We start from the raw sequence: 17,709 nt of genomic DNA, 5'->3' as shown, positions 1-17,709 counted from the left end.
TTTCCTTTCCCCTTCACTTCATTTTTGCCAGCATCAGATTTATTTATTTGTAAGTCCTTCTTGTCCTTATAAAGTGAATTATCATACTTACAAATTAATGGCCAGACAAAAGATTAAGCATTTTTCTTACTGTTCCCGTTTTGTAGCCTCTGATCCTTTTATTCTGAACCCTTTCACATTTAAAAAAATGTAGTATTTTGATTATTCATCATTTCCTCGAGCATTTTTCTGTGTATTTCTCCACCATGTCTTATTAACCAGATGTTAACATTCCTATTTCTATCCTACATTTCGCTGAGCTTTCGTATTTTTGGTGTTTTTATTCCTGCTCTCTTGCGGGACAATCTTTCATATTATCTCTCATCTCACCAATTATTCTTTGGCAAATTATCTGTTCTGTCACTTGCTCTGCCTATGTTATTTGTAGTTTCCACTGTTAAGTTTGAACATCTAATATTATTTGTTTATTTTATGAATTGTTGGCTTTGCTTTGTGTTGCCAATTTCTTTTTCATCTTTTCAAGTATATTTGTCATCATCTTTTAAGTTGTTTGCTCATCTTTTTCACAATTCTGCATTGGCCTGTGTGTGCTGCTTCATTGGTTGTCTATGGACTGCAGTGTTTTTATTCCTTAGGTGTCTAAGCATGATGCTCTCGAACTCTCGTCCCCACGAAGGCCCTGGCTACTCTGCAGCATGTGTGCAGAGGGAAAGGAATGAAGGCCGACCCCTTGTCTGTGTCCCTCCAGCTCCAGCCCCAGGGAGAGCTGAAGGCCGACCCCTTGTCTGTGTCCCTCCAGCTCCAGCCCCAGGGACAGCCGAGGGGTACTGTAGGTCTCCCCATTTGCAACCACTCTGTTAGGCAGCCTTCGGGAAAGCACCTCGGGGAACAGGACGGCTCTGTGTGCTGCAGGGTCCCAGCCCTGGGAGTTGGGACCACTCCCATCTGCTCCATCAGCGCCTCCCTCTATCAGGGCACTAGAGCTGCTGTTTTCCCTGCAGACACAGCGAGCTGAACAGTCGCAGTCCCCTCATGTGCCAGCGGGAGGCAGTGGTGGTCCCTGGGCAAGGACGCAGTGGAATTTAAGTCTCCCACGGTTGCTTGCACCCCCGAATACAGCCCTGCCCACCGATACACACAGCAGTTCAACAGAGCAGCTCTGTCTCCCCAGCAAGCTCCACACTGTTCATGGTTTCAGCATCACTCACTCCCTGAATCCCTGAACCCTTGCTTCTCTTTGCTTCTCCAGCTTTACCGAACTCAAAGAACAGAGGACAGGAGGCACCCAATGTATTCAGGGAGAGGGGAAGAAGACAGATGTGCAGCAAGTGCCCGGCCACTGAGGCCTTGCTCGGTGCTCCTTGAGGGGACTCTAACTTCGGGGATCCAAGAGGGATGTGTTCAGCGAGTCCTTCCTTCAGAGGCAGCAGCTGGTCTGCTGCGTGGTGGGCTCTACCACAGTGCTGGGCGGCATTAACCCTGGGTCAAAGGTGTGTCCAGCTGTGCCTTTCTTTTCTCCGGTTTAGAAGCACCTCTGAGACTTATGAGTAGTTCAGCTTAGCCACCCTAGCGCCAGCAGTCAGCACCCTCAGGGGGTGAGGCTGTGCCCTCCCCAGCCGGTCCTGTTTCTCCCATTCCCTCCTCCGTGCGCCTGGACAGCGGGCAGATGAATCTTCCTGTGAGTCATGTTCGGGCCAGGTGTGCTGCAGCTGCTGTTGTGCTGATTGGGTCCTCTAGGTTTCAAGGTTAAAAAGATAGTTCTTCTCTTGACAGGTCCCCCCGCCCCAGCTTCTCCTCGCAGTGCTGGGTAGCTGCTACCAGTCAGTGCCATCCCTGATGTGTCCTGACTGGACGGAGCTCATGAGTGGAGAAAACTGCTGATGAACTGAAAGCTTAGCCACAGTTGTAAGGCACCCCCTCCAGGGGAAGATGAACTCGAGTTCACCTTGTCCTTACTGTTTCCTGGGGTCGGGGATGTGCCATGCTGACTTGTTTCCCCTCTGTGCAAGTGGCCCCTGGCTTGGGACCCACCTCTGCACCGGGAGGACTCCAGCAGGCGTGGAGACTGTGGGTCAGCAGGACCCAGACCGAAGGGAGCCTGTAGGGAAACACAGGCCCTGGGTTCCGTGCATGGTGCCTCTTGAAAGTCAATGTGTCCCTTAGCTTCTAATCTGCACTCTCAGGCTTTTAAAAGGCATGGTTCTTGTCATGTGTGAGGGTTTCTTATCCTAGGACGGCGGCTCCCATCCACCCCTGTGGTCTTATTTATTACAACAAGGCATCGTCTGTTCAGAAGCAGCACCTAGACTTTTGTAAAAAGTCCTGATGAAGGGGGCCGGGGATTCAGCTCAGTGGTTCCACCTCCTGCCTTGCAAGCACAAGGACCCGAGTTCAATCCCTGGTACCAAAAAAAAAAAAAAAAAATTCCTGATGAAGATGTTTCCAATGCTGTCAGGCCAATAAGCTATGTAGCACATACTCCATCCTACACTACATCCCACTAGGTAAACCAGGTGCCAGATTATCACTGATTAGGTCTTTGAGTGTGTTTGTTAATCTGAAATGAAGACATGGCTGATTTGTACAGAGTGGGCATTGCATTTTTTTCTTACAAAATAATCTCCTATTTGCTGAAGTTTTATTATAAATAAGTAGTAACTAGAAGATCATATGATGTTCTTTGATGCAAACCTCAAATTCTGACACAGCATCCAAATTTCTCTAGAAGGAATTGGAACCAAAATCATAGTCAGAAATAAAATGGTTTAAATCTTCAAAATATTTGATTCTATTTTTTTCTACTTTCTCTCTGCTGACCAATTCATCATGGTTTTTCTTACATACCTACAAAAAGATGCCTTCAGATTCCATTCTCCAGACTTGAACTTGTGACTGTACTCAATACCCACATATGTCACCACTTAAAAGAAAAAACTAAAACAAATGAAATGACTCAGTCGAAATCAACATGCTGGAAATCAACAAAATGAGCTTTGAAGTAGACTAGATAGGACTTAAAAGCTGATTAGGGTCAATTTTCTGGCTCACACAGTTGAGTGGACAGTGAGTGCTGAAATCCACTGCAAGAGGAAGTTCAGGGGAGGGCGTGTTGGGAGGGGCTGGGCATGGTTTGTCAAAGGTCTGGAAGAGGTGAGGGTCCCTATGTTCACACCAGGGCATCTGACCTTGCCTTGTGATTCCTCATGTTTGCATGTTAGGGGTGACAGGAGAGCCAGTAGACATCTGCCTCATGGACGAAGAAGGAGCAGCCAGGTTACATGGAGGCTCAAGGAGGTCAAGGAGGCTCAGGCCTGGCCGGGTGTTTATCAAGTAAATACCATGAAATGCTCCACTGACATAGCACTGGGTGGGGGCCTCAGGGTGACAGTCCATGCCCAGTCTCAGGTGCTGTGGGTCAGTTCAGGAAGGGTAGTCATCTCCTCCAGGAGATAGGAGCTGCTGTTTTACACTCTCTTCACAGTTGGCCAGAGTTATGCACTGCAGGGTGGACTTTTAGATCAACTTTGGCCAAATCCTCATAACTGTCGGCAAGACCGAACGTGTCCTCCAGGAAGGTTACTTCACAGTTGTATCACAGGTGGCCAGGGTTAGAATCTTCCTGGGTTCTTAATGAAAATGGGACTTTCTAGACTGGCTGAATGAGAATCCCTCAGCCTGGAACTGGGACTTTACCTTAAACCCTCCTCCCTAGGGATTCGTAGATGCACTAAAGTTTAGTTTTTCTTATTAATGAAAAATTCTACCAAATATGAACTGACTGGGGCATTTGGATACTTCTTCGGTTTGAGGATGCTGGTAACTTTAGCATTTTCCAGTTGCTCTAATATGTTCAGTATTACTTCTATATTTACAATAGGTTTTTTTTCCCATTAAATCTTGTTGCTGGTACAAAGAAAAACATCTTTTTTCCCCTTTTAATATTAAATTTTAGTGAAAAATTCCTGAGATATTCTTAGTTTTAGCAAAAATATCTTTAGAATATATTCAAAAGATGGTCACTAGATTGACGGTCTGAAGAATGAAATGGGTTATCAGTGGAGTTCAACAAACACTTATTAACATTTATATATACAAGGTCCTTTGGATAGAGGAAGAGCATCATTCCCTGGATGAGAACACAACCAATTATGTAGATACTTAAGCTACGATGTTGAAGCTTTTAAAGAACCCTAAAGTTTTCTCGCTAAAAAAAAAAATCAAATACTTATTGGCATATGTTTATTTATAAATTATCCACATGTAGTAGCATGTGATTTGATTATATACACTATAATACATATAACAAATAGAAAATTTTAAAGTTGCTGAATAAATAAAAGCAGAAATCTTAACATTTCCTTCCTGTATCCCAAAAGATCATTTGTGCCTATCCTGCATTTGTCTACCACTCTTTGGAAACCAGTGCTTTAGAAAATAACACGTGTGTCTGTAAATTCTAGCAGTCTGGAAGACCGAGGCAAGAGAACTGCAGTAACGTAGTGAGACCTTGTCTCAAAATTAAAAAAATTTTTTTTTAAAGGGCTGGGGATGTAGCTCTAGGTTCAATCCCCTGTACTGCAAAACAACAACAACAACAACAAAAAACAAAACAAAAACCAAAAAACAAAAAACAAATATACAATTAACACCACCACCAACAACAGGAACAAACCAAATCATGTGCCTGCCTATGACCATAGAGTATTTCAGAGAGAAATAAGAACAAACTGAAACTCCTGGGCATCAATAAATTGAATAAAATTCAGAAAACAAGATGTATTAGATAAATAGGGCAGACAATAGAAAACATTTGCTTTGGATTTGTGTTACAGATGTTTAAGAAAGAGACATTGAGAATGCAAGATGAAAACACATGCAAATGGGAAAGAAACCGAAAAGAGAAATTCAAACACTACTTCCTTTCGGTAATATTTTCCTGTCCTTCATAGGTATTTGCTGACATCTACAGGCTGCAATTTGCCAATGATTTTACTTAAAGGTTGTGTAGTGAATGCTTTTTTTGTCTACATTTAAAAAAAGGTAAAATAATTGTTTCAAATTTCATTTATTTATACATTAATTCATTTCCATTTACCAGAGGCTCTTGATATTGGAAATATCTCTGCATGGCTTTATGGATTGGCCACGTTCCTAAAACCTTGAGCTATATTTGAAAACAGCTATAAGCTATCTGTCTTGTCCCTCTACCTGGCATCGGGCTCACACATCACAGTGGCTATATAGGAATATCTTCTAAATGGATGCAATATATTCAGAACTCTCAGCATTCAAAGGAACTCTATGACAAGCCATTTAATAAAGTTTAAAACCAATGAACGTTTGGTAAATTATAACTTTGATGAAACAGAGCTGTTCTTCAGTAGACAAAATTATCTTTTAAGTAAACTAGCAGGGACATCTGGATAGTTTAGTGCAAATTTGTATCTGGGAGACAGCTCAGACAGGGTCTCAGACCCTCTTGTCCCAGATAAGGAAAAGCTAGAGCTTAGAGAAACTGGAGAAAGAGCCAAGGCCTCACCACCACTCAGGGGCAGTTATTTCACTAGTGATGCGTGGCTACCCTCTTTCAGAAGGGATTACTTCAGGTGTTCTTAAGGTGACAAGCCCCTCTGCTATCCAGCGACTATGAAAGCTCTTGCCTTCTCTCCCCAAGAGCAGAAAGCACATAGCTAGGTAGCACTTTATAAAACTTAAAACTCTACATTTACTTTATAAGGATCCACCAGAATTTAGTAAAAATATTTAAAACACGCTACAGTTTGGCTCTCAGGCGATCCCGGAGACCCACGTGCAAAGGCTTGGTCCCAGCGTGGAGCTCTTGGGGAGTGGGGGACAATTTAAGGCGTGGCGCCCTCTGGACCTTCAGATCTTTGGAGGTGGCTGTTCCAGGGATCACAGGGGTCCAGACCCTTCTTATCCCTTCTGCTTTCTGGTCATGAATCGAGAGGTTTTGCTCTACCACAGGCCTGAAGCAAGGCAGCCACTGAGCAGGGGCTGAAACTTCTGAAACTGTGAACCAAAAGAGACCTTTTCTATTCCTAAATTGAGTATGTCAGATACTTGTTATAGTGACAGAAAACTGACGAGCTTTAAAATCCACATCAGATAATTCTAGCCTTTCCATTATTTTTTTGTTTGCTTTCATTCAGTTTGAGATACTCCTGGTTCTTGATATGAAAGCTGATTTTCTTTGAAACCAGGACATTGCATCACATTTTGAGGCTGTGGCTCTGATTTAAGCTCTGTGTTCGCTGGTCGCTTCTGACACCACTCCAGTGTGCTGGTGGGCGACCTTTATCACGGCCAGGCATGGGTGGAAACCCAAGTTCTCCACTCAGCCTTCACGGTCCCCAGAGGAGTCCTCATTATTGCTAGCAGGGGTGGAGTTAGGGACGTCCACTGAGACCTCCCCGGAGTGGTGGGTCGGCGCCATTACCATTCCCCGCATGACCCGGATGATGGCGGGGTGGAGGAGGAGTCAGGAGTGGTTGCCTGATTAGTTCCGGAAACTGGCGGAAATGCTGGCTGTCCGTGTAGCATCGCCTGGCACTGCCTCTGAGGGGGAGGAAAAAAGGTTTCGTTATGGCTGGATGGGGTGGAAGCCTAGGTGGGCACTGTCCCTGCAGGAAGCAGGGACGGAGACTCATTTCCTCTGAGCGGGGACGAACATCCCTGCTTCTCACTCGCTTTCTCTGATACTGTCCGTGTGTGTGTGTGTGTGTGTGTGTGTGTGTGTGTGTGTGTGTGTGTGTGTGTGAGAGAGAGAGAGAGAGAGAGAGAGAGAGAGAGAGAGAGAGAGAGAGAGAGAGAGAGAGAGAGAGAGAGAGAGAGATGGTCTTCCTCAAGCATATATCCTGAATTCAGGATACAAAAAGCCTCAAAGCTGTCTTGTACACCCCTAGTCTTACTAGGTGGTCATTACCCACCTGACCAGTAGATGACGCCAAAGGCTTAATTTTTACTTAGGAGGAAGCTACAAGCAATTAGGTGTGTTTTGGCATGTTTCACAAATTTTAAGATTACGTCTATACTAGCAAAAGAGCTATCTTGCATATCAAACCCACCATGTGGAAAAACCTGACTAAATAACAGGAGAACAGCCTTTCTGGATTTATTTTTTTCAGGTAAAATATATTTTAGTGATTGCATATGTTTCAGGAAGGATAAAAGTATACTCTTTTATATTGCATATCTGGTATGGTGACTATTAATACATTTAGCTTTTTGGAAGATTTTGTTTCTGGACCTAAAATACCCTTGTCGATGGATAGGAATCCTGATATGCACTTCATAGGATGAATTAGAAGACCATGGGAGGTGGTCAATGCCCTCACCAACTGTGTTCTTCCTGGAGTAAGGACTGGTAGGTTTTGTAAAATGGTGACACGTGAAAGACTCACTTTTCTATTCTGATAATATCGGTTACTGTAGTAAATTAAATAGAGCCATCTGGTCTTGCCATAAACAGATGCTTTCTGCTTTTCTTCCTCCTTGCCTGAAGATTTCCTCTGTAAGCTACTCATCAAACATTGGATCTCGTGAGGGAAACAGAAAAAAATCACAACCTCAAAGGCTTAGTGGAAAGGACTCCACCAGGTATTCTTGACTCCTGGTATTGTGGAGAAGAGAATTGCAAGAACAAACTTAAATGTTTAAACAGATGTTGCCCCCCATCAGATTGTACTAGAGGATTTAATAATTGGAAATTGTAGGACTGTTTTAGTACAAAGATGAATTCATTAATTTGTTAGCCCAAGATTAATGGAACAAGAAATAAGATTGAGTGAAACTGTTAATGAATGTTTAATTATAATGATTTATTGTAGATACTATTTAAAATGTTCAGTTTTCTGATGAGAGTATGAGAACACCATTTTATTTTCTTCTTGCTTTATCTATCTGAAACTCTCAACTTTAGCCTATTCTTGTGGTAACTGAAGGCAGATGTTCTTTGTTCTTAGGAAAAAATATCCTTAGTAAATCTTAGTAAAGATGACCAAGTTTAAACACTTCAGAGAAATTAGGGATGATTATGATGTGATTAATTGAGATTTTGACAAATGCTTTTAGAATATTTTTGGCCTAGGAAAAATCTCAGTTACTCTTTTTAAGGGCACTGAGTAAATTTTTGCTTTTTTTTGGTACCGGGGATCGAACTTGGGACCTTGCGCTCTCGAGGCAGGCGCTGGAACCACTGAGCTAAATCCCCGGCCCCTAAATTTTTGCTTTTTATAACCTCCGTACATCCATAAACAAATATTTTTGTAGACAGCATCACTGATAGAATATGTGGTGGATCTCCAGAAAAACTGGTATATAGGTACTTTCTGCAAATATTATGCACAATGCCTTTTATGAGTTGCTTTATGTTTTTGTAGCAATGTAGTAATATTCAATAATCTTTCTATCTACGAATCTAGAACCATGATAATATCAGAAAGTCTTTTTTTTTTTTTTTTTGGTATCAGAGATTGAACTCGGGACCTTGCACTTGCGAGGCAGGTGCTGGAACCATTGAGCTAAATCCCTGGCCCAGAAAGTCTTTTTCATGTTAAAATTATTTAATAAATTCAGTTACATAAATACAGAATTTTTCCCATGGGAATATGAACATAAGAAAAATAGTCAAAGGGCCGGGGATTTAGTTTAGTGGTTCTGCCGCCTGCCTTGCAAGTGCAAGGTCCCGAGTTCGATCTCTGGCACCAAAAAATAAAAAATAAATAAAATACAAATAGTCAACAAACAAACGAAAGGTTGGAAAACATATTTGTCAAGTATATCATGATCAAAGGTCTAATTTCCTTAATATTAAATGGCTCTTACAAAGGAGTAAGAAGATGAGTAACCCAACAGAAAGATGGACAAAGAATATAAACATCCACAAAAAGGAAATATAAATGGCTATAAAGTATGAAAAGATGCCTCTCTTCATCCTGCCATCACTTCTGTGAACAGTTTTTTTATGTCATCTGCACTCTCTCCTCTTTCTTCATTGACTCCAATCAGTCTTATGTTATTCTTCTTTGCATTGTCTAGCAGCTGCTGGATTGATTTCTCATGTTCCTTTACAATTTTAAAGCAATTTTTCTTTTCCTGGTCACTAATTGCAATCTTATCTTCTATATCTGAAATTCTATCCTCACATTGGTTCATTCTGCTGTGCAGACTTTCGATGGAGCTTTTAATCTCCTGGAAATCTGTTTGCATCTGTTTTATGGATTCCATTTGTTTCCTATGTTGGGATTCCATCATGTTCCTCAGATCCTCTATTTTTTTTTTATCTGTGTCCTCTCTAGATTTATTAATCATGTCTTGCACCATGAGCAAAATCTTTGCTGTTATCTGAGTAATTATTTCTGATTTCATTTTTCCCAGATCCTCTTTTGTTGCCAGTTCAGAGAGTCCAGGTGGTTGAGTATCAGATTGTTCCATCTTGTTTCCCTTTGGGGTTGCTGTAGGTGATCCAGAAGTCTGTTTTTGAGGCTTGTTTATGTGTCTTCTCATTTCCACGGTGGGGGGGGGTGCTTCTGGCACCCGCATGGGTCACCCTCTCTGCCCTAGGAGCTTGGGATGGTGGCGGGGGAGCTTCCTTCTGGGTCCTCATTTCATTCTTAGTAACAGAAATGTAAGTTAAAATTCTAGCAAGATACCATTTCTTACCTATGACGTGGCAAGAATTAGCGATGTTTGCTCGTCCACAGTCTTGTTCCCTCTCACACCTGCTGGTCAGTTCTCCCAAGTGCCAAGGACAGTGGTTGGCAGTATCTATCAAAATCTTAACTAGACGTCCTCTGTGACCGAGAAACCACACTTCTAAGATTTTGGATGCTTTCTCACAAATGTTAAGATGATCTGAGCAGGGGCATTCTTTGCAGCATTGTTTGTTATGTGGGTTGACAATGATCTAAAGACAGGTGTTGATACAGGGACACTGCCACTCAGAAGAAGGTGAGGGTCACACTAGGCCCTCACCTTGTCCCAGCGTGGAACTAGGCCCAAGATATGTAAAGGGGACCTTAATGAAGCCAAGCACAGGAGGACTGGAGGGACGGTCCTGCTGCTGGCTGCCCACAACCACAGCTCTCCCTGCCATACAGTTACAGGTGCTGCTAAGGACCCAAAGCTGCAAGGCCTCCCTTGTGCAGGCTCCTGCCAAGGGCCCAGGAAGGACCTCAGCAGTGTGTTCACAAAGTCTCATGTTTTTATAAAATTTGCAAAAAATATTTTAGCCATTTTTTGTAAAGCTGTTTTGCCTTTCCCTTCTGACATCCCCTCTGCCCCACTTTCCCTGGTGTCTGGTGGCCCTGGGGCAGCCATGGATATGCTGGGGATTGTGCTAAGGGGCAGGTAAGTTAGAGACGAACTACTCATAGGCTTAGTGGAATGTACTCACTTGGCGTGGTGGGCGCCAACCCCTACGCATAGTAAAGTTACTGCTCCCTGGGGCTTGTGCTGACTGACAGGCCTTCCCGAAACACAGAAAATTTCATTTACTCAGGCATTAAATTATTAAAGACTATTGTAGTTCATGTGTGAAAACAAAGCTAACCAAGTCAGTGTAGGACACTGGGCCCTCACCTGGCAATAGGAAAAGATGTTACTTCCAACAAGCCAGGGTTATTGGTGGGCTGGGCATCTCAGTGAAAATGATTTCTTCCATAGAGACTGGAGGCAAAATTCAGAAAGTCAGAGGAGAGATTTCAGAGTAAATAAGTTGATGAGTGGCTGAGTTTCCTGGTAAGATGAGGGTGGAACTCAGTGGTAGAAATTGTGCTTAGCATGCATGAGACCCTAGATTCAATCCCCAGAATCCAAGAGAAAAAATCTTGGTTATGACAGAAATTATGTCTCTATAGGCTAACTCCTTCTAGACAGATATGAACTATCTAACCTTAATATCATAAGACCTTGGCTTTATTAACTGTACAACAAGGAAGTCTACATTTAAATCCTAAAAGAGGCCAAATACGAGACTATCAAATTAATAAAACTGGATTAGAACATTTCTGAAAACTGTGACTTGCTCAGCTCTGTACATTAAGGACTGGCTTGTATGGAAAAAATATTCCAAAGTAGAGAGAAGGCAAATTTGTGCTTGCTTTATTATTCAATATCATCTTAGATCATTTTCTCATGATCCTGCCTGATGCTGTTCAGCATCTGAGCGTTCAGGGATTGTAGCTTGCCCAAAAGGAGCCCATTTCCACTGGCCCTGTGCCCTCTACAATTAGAGGTTAGTTGGTAGAAATCTGATAAGGTATGGTGAACTGTGCTTTTTCTCCGCTAATGAAGATAACACCAAGGCTATGATTTTATTGCCCTATCATGTATTAACCATTTTCAATGACTCACATTTATCTTTGTTTTGCAGATAGTTTTAAATTGAGTCTCTTGTATTATCTCTGCTTCCTTCATTACTGAGTCTGATACAACGTTGAAGAGCCTAACAAATAAATTTCTCTCCAAATTAGGCTTTTGGAGTGGAACGCTGGAACAATGAGCAAGAGGCTTCTCTGGCGAAGGTGAAGTCCCGAACCAGGCAGAGAGGCCTGGGGGACACACCCCTGCTGTGTCCGAGGTGCCACATGCTGTCGCTTGCTCTTTTGCCAGAACTGGACTTTCCCCCACCGACACCTGCTAAGCCACTTCTGTTCCCCAGAACTTCGCCTTTTTACCGCTGCTTCACCAAAGCCAGTTGCTGCTTCTTGTTTCCACTGACCTTTGCCAGCAAAATGAACACAGCTTGGGCCCCGTTTCCTCCCACTGCACACTTGTGAACGGAAGTCTCAGGTGCATGAATCTGCCTGGTGAGCTCAGCTGCTGTGTTTTGCCCTAACTTCAAAGACGGCCAGGGGAAATGAGTTTTGTGATTTCCACTCTAGGGAGGCAGGGGAAATTTCATGGTACCTCAAAGGTGTCCAGATCGACGGACACCCACAAAACATAACCCGTGTCCACACACTGGACACTGTCAAAGTGGCCACTGTGACTAAAGGCTTCATATGTTCTCAGAGACCAGCTGACTCACAGACTCACAGGAGTTAATTAAATGGATGCTTTTGTTTTAAGTCACTATGTTTGGGAGTGGTTTGCTGACAGCAATAGATAACTGAAATGTATATTATACATAGTGTGAGTGTGTGTGTGTGTGGGGCCCCTTTTCACTCAATATATATATTTTTGGTACTGGGGATTGAACTCAGGACTTTGTGCTTGCGAGGCAGGTGGCAGAACCACTGAGCTAAATCCCTAGCACTCAATATTTTTTCTGTGAGACTTCCTCTGTTATAGTACTATCAGCGGTTCATTAATTTTCATTGCTTATATGTATTCTGTTGTATGGATACATCCCATTTCATTTATCCACTTACTGTTAGACCAAGGACATTTCTCCTGTGTGATCGTAATACCACCAGCATTCCCTGGATAGTTAAAATTGATACCATCTTATCAAATACTAGTCCATACTAAAACTTCCCCTTTTGTCTCAATTATGCCAAATAGTAAATGTGTGCCATGCTGAGTGGCTGAGTTTTGGCATCATTTGTTATACAGCAACAGATAACTAATACCAGGGTCTCCTTCTGCCAGTGAGGGCATTCAAGGGGCTTGGTAATTCATGATTTCAGCTTTCTCTGTGTCTGCTCCTATGTTCCCGTTTCAGATTTCAGGGTCCAGGTCTGTCTGAGCAGTGGCCCCCCATTGGTGCCTCTGCAATTTTACGGTCTTAACCAGCAGACCACAGGCCTGGGCCTCTCCGTGTCAGTGCTGTTAGGGAGGGAAGGCATCCTTTTAGACAGCTGTAGAGGTTCTGACACTTTTCACTCATGTCTTGTGTTTGGATTAAAATTTTTTGATGTATTCTTTCTCCTCTGCTCTCTGGGGAAGTTGGAAGCAGCCAGCCTATGACGGCTGGGACAGAGACTTCAACGGACTCAGCTAGCCTTTGTCTGGCTCCTGTCCTATCTGAAACCTTGTCACAGGTCACCTTGGATGTGAAGTCACTCAGACACTTCACTGATGATCTGGCTGTCCTAAGTGGTCAGTGCTTATTTCACTTCCTTCCTCAATATTCCTGCCATATTTAAAATCTCACTTTGAGCCACGTGGTGTATTGGAGGCTGATCAGACCCCCCAATCACCTGACCAAGGGTACGGCGGCAGGATGATAAAAGACAAGACAAGATCTTAATGCAAAAATGAGGGTCCCAGGATGGTCAAAGCTCTTATCAGGCTAAGACACTGTCTCCTGGAGCTGGCCACTATTTATTGAACATAAGCTTCTAGAAAGGGAACGGTGGAGTGGAGAGCACTGATGGGAGCAGGGTCCTAGCAATACGGGAATGAAACATTCTAGCAAGAACAGCTCACAGATTAATGGGAAATTTGTTTCTTCCCATGGATTAATTTCTGCCTCTATAGGAGTTTTATGTACAAGTCGTGCTGCCCTTAGCTGCACTACCTATTGTCCTGCCATCCAAGACGTCAGAATGTCACGGATCCCTGAGACCTCTGCTGTAACCAGTGGTGGGGGAGTTGCTCCTTTCCCACACACCAACTGCTGGCTCTTCAGGCCGACTCAGACTTTGAATACAAAAAGCCAATTTATGAATTTGTAGCTTGCTCAGGGTGGTCTCCATCAGTAGTGGCTTATTTTATGTGTCAACTTGGTAAAGTAAGGTTATGGTACCCATTTAATTGGGTACTGTTCTAGATGTTGCTGTGAAGGTGTTTTTTAGATGAAATCAAGATTTAAGTCAGTACATTTTGAGTAAAGCACATGAGCCTCCATATCGTGGGTGGGCCTTCCTATCAAAGGCCTTAAGAAGCTGACGCCCTCAAGGAATGGAGAACTTGGGGCCATGCTGCCCTCAGACTCGAGCTGCAACATTGACTCTTTCCTGGGTCTCCAGCCTGCACTATAGATTTGGAATCTCTCAGGCTCCACAATCATGTGAGCCACTACCTTAAAATAGGACTTCTCACCTTAGAGGGTGTCGCTCAGGGGTAGAGCACTTGCATGGTGTGTGCAGGGCCCTGGGTTCCATCTACAGCACTGCATAGAAAAAGTCCGTGAATATACATCTATTGGTTCTATTTCTCCAGAGAGCTCTCACTGCGCAAGCCATTTCCTCGAGAAGGTAATTTCTTAGAGAAATTCGCCTTCTTTCATGTCCACACATTTCATGTCCACACGATAAACATGGCATTTCTGTATTTTATTTCTGAGCTTTTGAGAGCATAGACTCTATTATACATCCCGATATTACAGACAGAACTCTGTCCTATAACTTGCTGGGTAACGTTGAATATTGCTGGACCAATTTCCAATGATTCTGTGTAAGTCTAAGGGGGTTAATGCAATTTTCTTTTTATATCATGTGCCAACAGCCAGCAGAAATTTTAAGGAGGACAAAGACAACTCGTATATTCTTGTTTGTTACATAAAATAGAGTATATTTACTAGATGCTTAAAAGATAGGCATTAAAAAAACCCCCACATATCCTAGAGAGAGGGGCTGTAAATGTAGGGAGAAATCTAAGTAATGTACCTAATTCTTATCCTCCTTTCTAAATCCTGATTTTTAAACACTTTAATTATATTCCCTGTTTACTGACTTGTATGGGAAAAATAGGAAATTAGTTCATATTTGTCATGGCTATGTAGGAGAAATTGTTGTATCTGATTTCCTTTGAGAGTTTGAATTTTTTTTTAACCTCAGCTGCAAATGGTGAAGTTAATTCTATTCCACAATTCGTGGTACATGATCATCATTGGTCCATATAAAATCTCTTTGGGCTGGGGATTTAGCTCAGTGGTTTTGCCACCTGCTGCACAAGCGCAAGGACCCGAGTTCGATCCCCGGTACCCCCCACCAAAAAAAATCTTCTCTTGTGTTTGTTACTATTTCTTCCTTTTAACCCACATTTCCCACTTCTGATCTCTTTCTTCTTGCTAAAGACAACCATTCTAATGTGCTTTGTTGTGTGCGTTGTTTAGTGTGTGCATATATTTTATTTTAACGGACTGGATTTTTGCTAAAAAGTTCATCCTGGGGCTGGGGATTTAGCTCAGTGGTATCACCTCCTGCTGTGCAAGTGCAAGGACCCGAGTTTGATCCCCACCTGAGTTCAATCCCTGGTACCAAAAAAAAAAACCCAAAAAACAGTTCATCTTGTTACCTGTTTACTGCACTTTTTCTTAGTTCTCCAGGTTATGCATTCACAACCTTGCCCTGCTTTGTCAGGCAGAGATGAGGATGGCCTGCAAGTCCTTCCTCCAGGAGTCACCTTACAAGCGTCTTCCTCACACAGGTCTGGCAGGGCCCCATAGGACAGTGAGCAGGAGGGGACGCATTGCCAGGAGCCGACTGCCGGGTCACAGGGTGTCTGTGCACACATTTTTATCAAGAATCGTGAAATTCTCTCCAGAACGGCTGCGTCACTTCCATTTTATCGGCTGTGGGCTGGGGCTCTTCTACCCCTACTTCCTCACCAACATTTTTCAGTATGAGGGATGAAGGAAGATTTTTCATTATGTACATTGCCACAGGTACTTTTGGAATATAACTCTCACCAAATTAAAAAAAATTATTTGATTTCTGGCTCCATATCTGTGTCTCAAGATTCATGAATAGATATACTTTATGAAATGACTTTAATAATCATTTGAGAAAAGAAAATTACTTTTAAAATCAATAAATATGGTGCATTTTAGCAATACACATTATTATATTGAATCATCTTTGCATTTCAGGATTTCCTATCTGATCTTGATGTATTATATTACTGACACTGTTGAATTCAGTGCATAAATATTTTCCCTATCTGTGTGCAAGGTGAAATGGGCCTATTAGTTTCTTTCCTTGAATTTTCCACACCTCAGTTTGGAATCGCAATTACACAAGTCTGAGAAGGTTGGCCAGGCAGCTTTCAATGTTTTTTCTGTTTTCTGGAAACAGTTAGACATTGCATGTTCCTTGAATGTTTGGTGTTTCTCATATGTGAGACCATCTGGACATCTTAAAAAAATAGCTATTTATTAGAGGCTGTTGACAACTTCTGTTTTTTAAAAATATTTATTGGTAAAGTTTTATATATATATATAAATATGTATGTATATGTCCTATATGTAAATTTAGATATATGCATATATATAACATTTCAAAGATTTTGGTGAATTAATGTACATTACCTATCTCACATAGGCTTTCAAATTTATTAGCATAGACTTATTTGTATAGCCTTTATGTTTTGTGTCTCTGTTGTACCTGCAGCGATTCCCTGTTTTCTGCTCTGTACCCCCTTGACGTACTAGGGATTGAACGCAGGGGCTTCACCTGAGATATATCTTCAGCCCTTTTTAAATTTTTAAATTTTGAGACAGACTATCACTAAGTTGTCCAGGCTGGGCTTGAACTTGCAATCCTCATGTCTCGGGCCCAAGAGGTCTGGGATTACAGGTTTACACCTCCACACCTGGTTTCTCTTTTTCATTTTCTCTTTTGCCTTTCCATTTTTTCTCATTTATCCATGATCAATCTTGTTCTAAGTTTGCATGTCATGAAAATACTTTTAAGAAGTAATTTTGTTTTGTAAATCTTCTCGGCCTACTTTTTGTTCTCTATTTCATTGCTACTTTTATCTTTATGATTTCTTTACATTTGCTCAGTTACTCTTTTTTCTCCAAACTTCTGAGGATAATTTTAGGTAATTTATTTTTAACTTTTCTTGTTCTAATAAAGGTACTTAAGGCCATAAAATTCTTCCAAAGTATCTGTTTTACTTCTGTCCAACAAAATTTAATATGCAACATTTTTATCACACGGTTTCAAATGAGTTACTTATTGGTATTTTGTTAATGTACAAATTATGAGAATTTTAGGTTGCTTTTTGTTACCAAGTTCTAATTTTATTATGGTGTGGTTGCCGAACATAAATACAGAGTCTGCCAAAAAAATGTACACACCCTTCAGGCAAAGAAAAACATGATGATTTGTTTCAACAGATGGTGTTACTCTTGTACTGGGGACCCCGAAGGATGGCCTATATCACAGCAAACCCACTACTCTGCCAGCACTCAGAGAAGAAATGGGAAATGCATGTGCAGCAGTCTCAGTGACCGAAGCAGCAGTTTGTTGTACTAATAACTGTCTGCAAGCTCATGGCCACTGCTTTGAGCACTTCTTGTAATTGTGGAGGCCAAGGGTAACGTATTAATCTCATGATATCTCAATAAATTTAGTATTAAAATATTTATACAAGTTTTTCTTTTCCTGAAATGTGCATACATTTTTTCGGCAGACTCTGTAGTTCCCAAAATACTGATACTTTGACATTTACTAGAGTTTTCTATTTACTGGAATTTCTTTTATGGAGTAAGTAATTTAGTAAATGTTCTGTGTGGTTTAAAAATTCTTTATACGCTGGGCATGGTGGCACATGCCTGTAGTTCCAGTACTCAGGAGGCTGAGGCAGGAGGATCACTGTTGAGTCTGAGGTCAGCCTGGGCTACATAGTGAGATTCTGTCTCAAAACAAAACAAAAAAATCCATTATATATATTTTTATGTGTGTGTGTGTTTTGAGGGGGTTGTAGTTTTGGATTTTTTTTTGCACGTAGTTTTATTTCCTTCTTTACTGTCATATCTTGAGGCTCAGTTAACTGCTTTTTCCCACTGGTAGCTGC

At 41.9% G+C, this 17,709-nt stretch overlaps 1 long non-coding RNA gene across 2 annotated transcripts; it reads left to right on the top strand.

Annotated features, from left to right (window-relative positions):
- The first annotated feature begins 6,281 nt into the window (after window positions 1-6,281).
- On the top strand, window positions 6,282-12,882 carry LOC110349630 (uncharacterized). Of its 2 annotated transcripts, none has more exons than XR_002395744.2 (2): window positions 6,282-6,595; window positions 11,493-12,882. It is a non-coding gene; the product is annotated as an uncharacterized LOC110349630 (long non-coding RNA). The 2 variants fall into 2 exon arrangements; XR_002395745.2 differs by lacking the exon at window positions 6,282-6,595 and adding an exon at window positions 6,635-7,145.
- Window positions 12,883-17,709: the final 4,827 nt, after the last annotated feature.

Source organism: Heterocephalus glaber, unplaced genomic scaffold, assembly GCF_053883595.1.
Source record: "Heterocephalus glaber isolate CG9 unplaced genomic scaffold, H.glaber_assembly_v1.0 deba00001141, whole genome shotgun sequence".
NCBI classification, from domain to species: domain Eukaryota; kingdom Metazoa; phylum Chordata; class Mammalia; order Rodentia; family Bathyergidae; genus Heterocephalus; species Heterocephalus glaber.
This window is presented reverse-complemented; position numbering and strand designations above follow the sequence as displayed.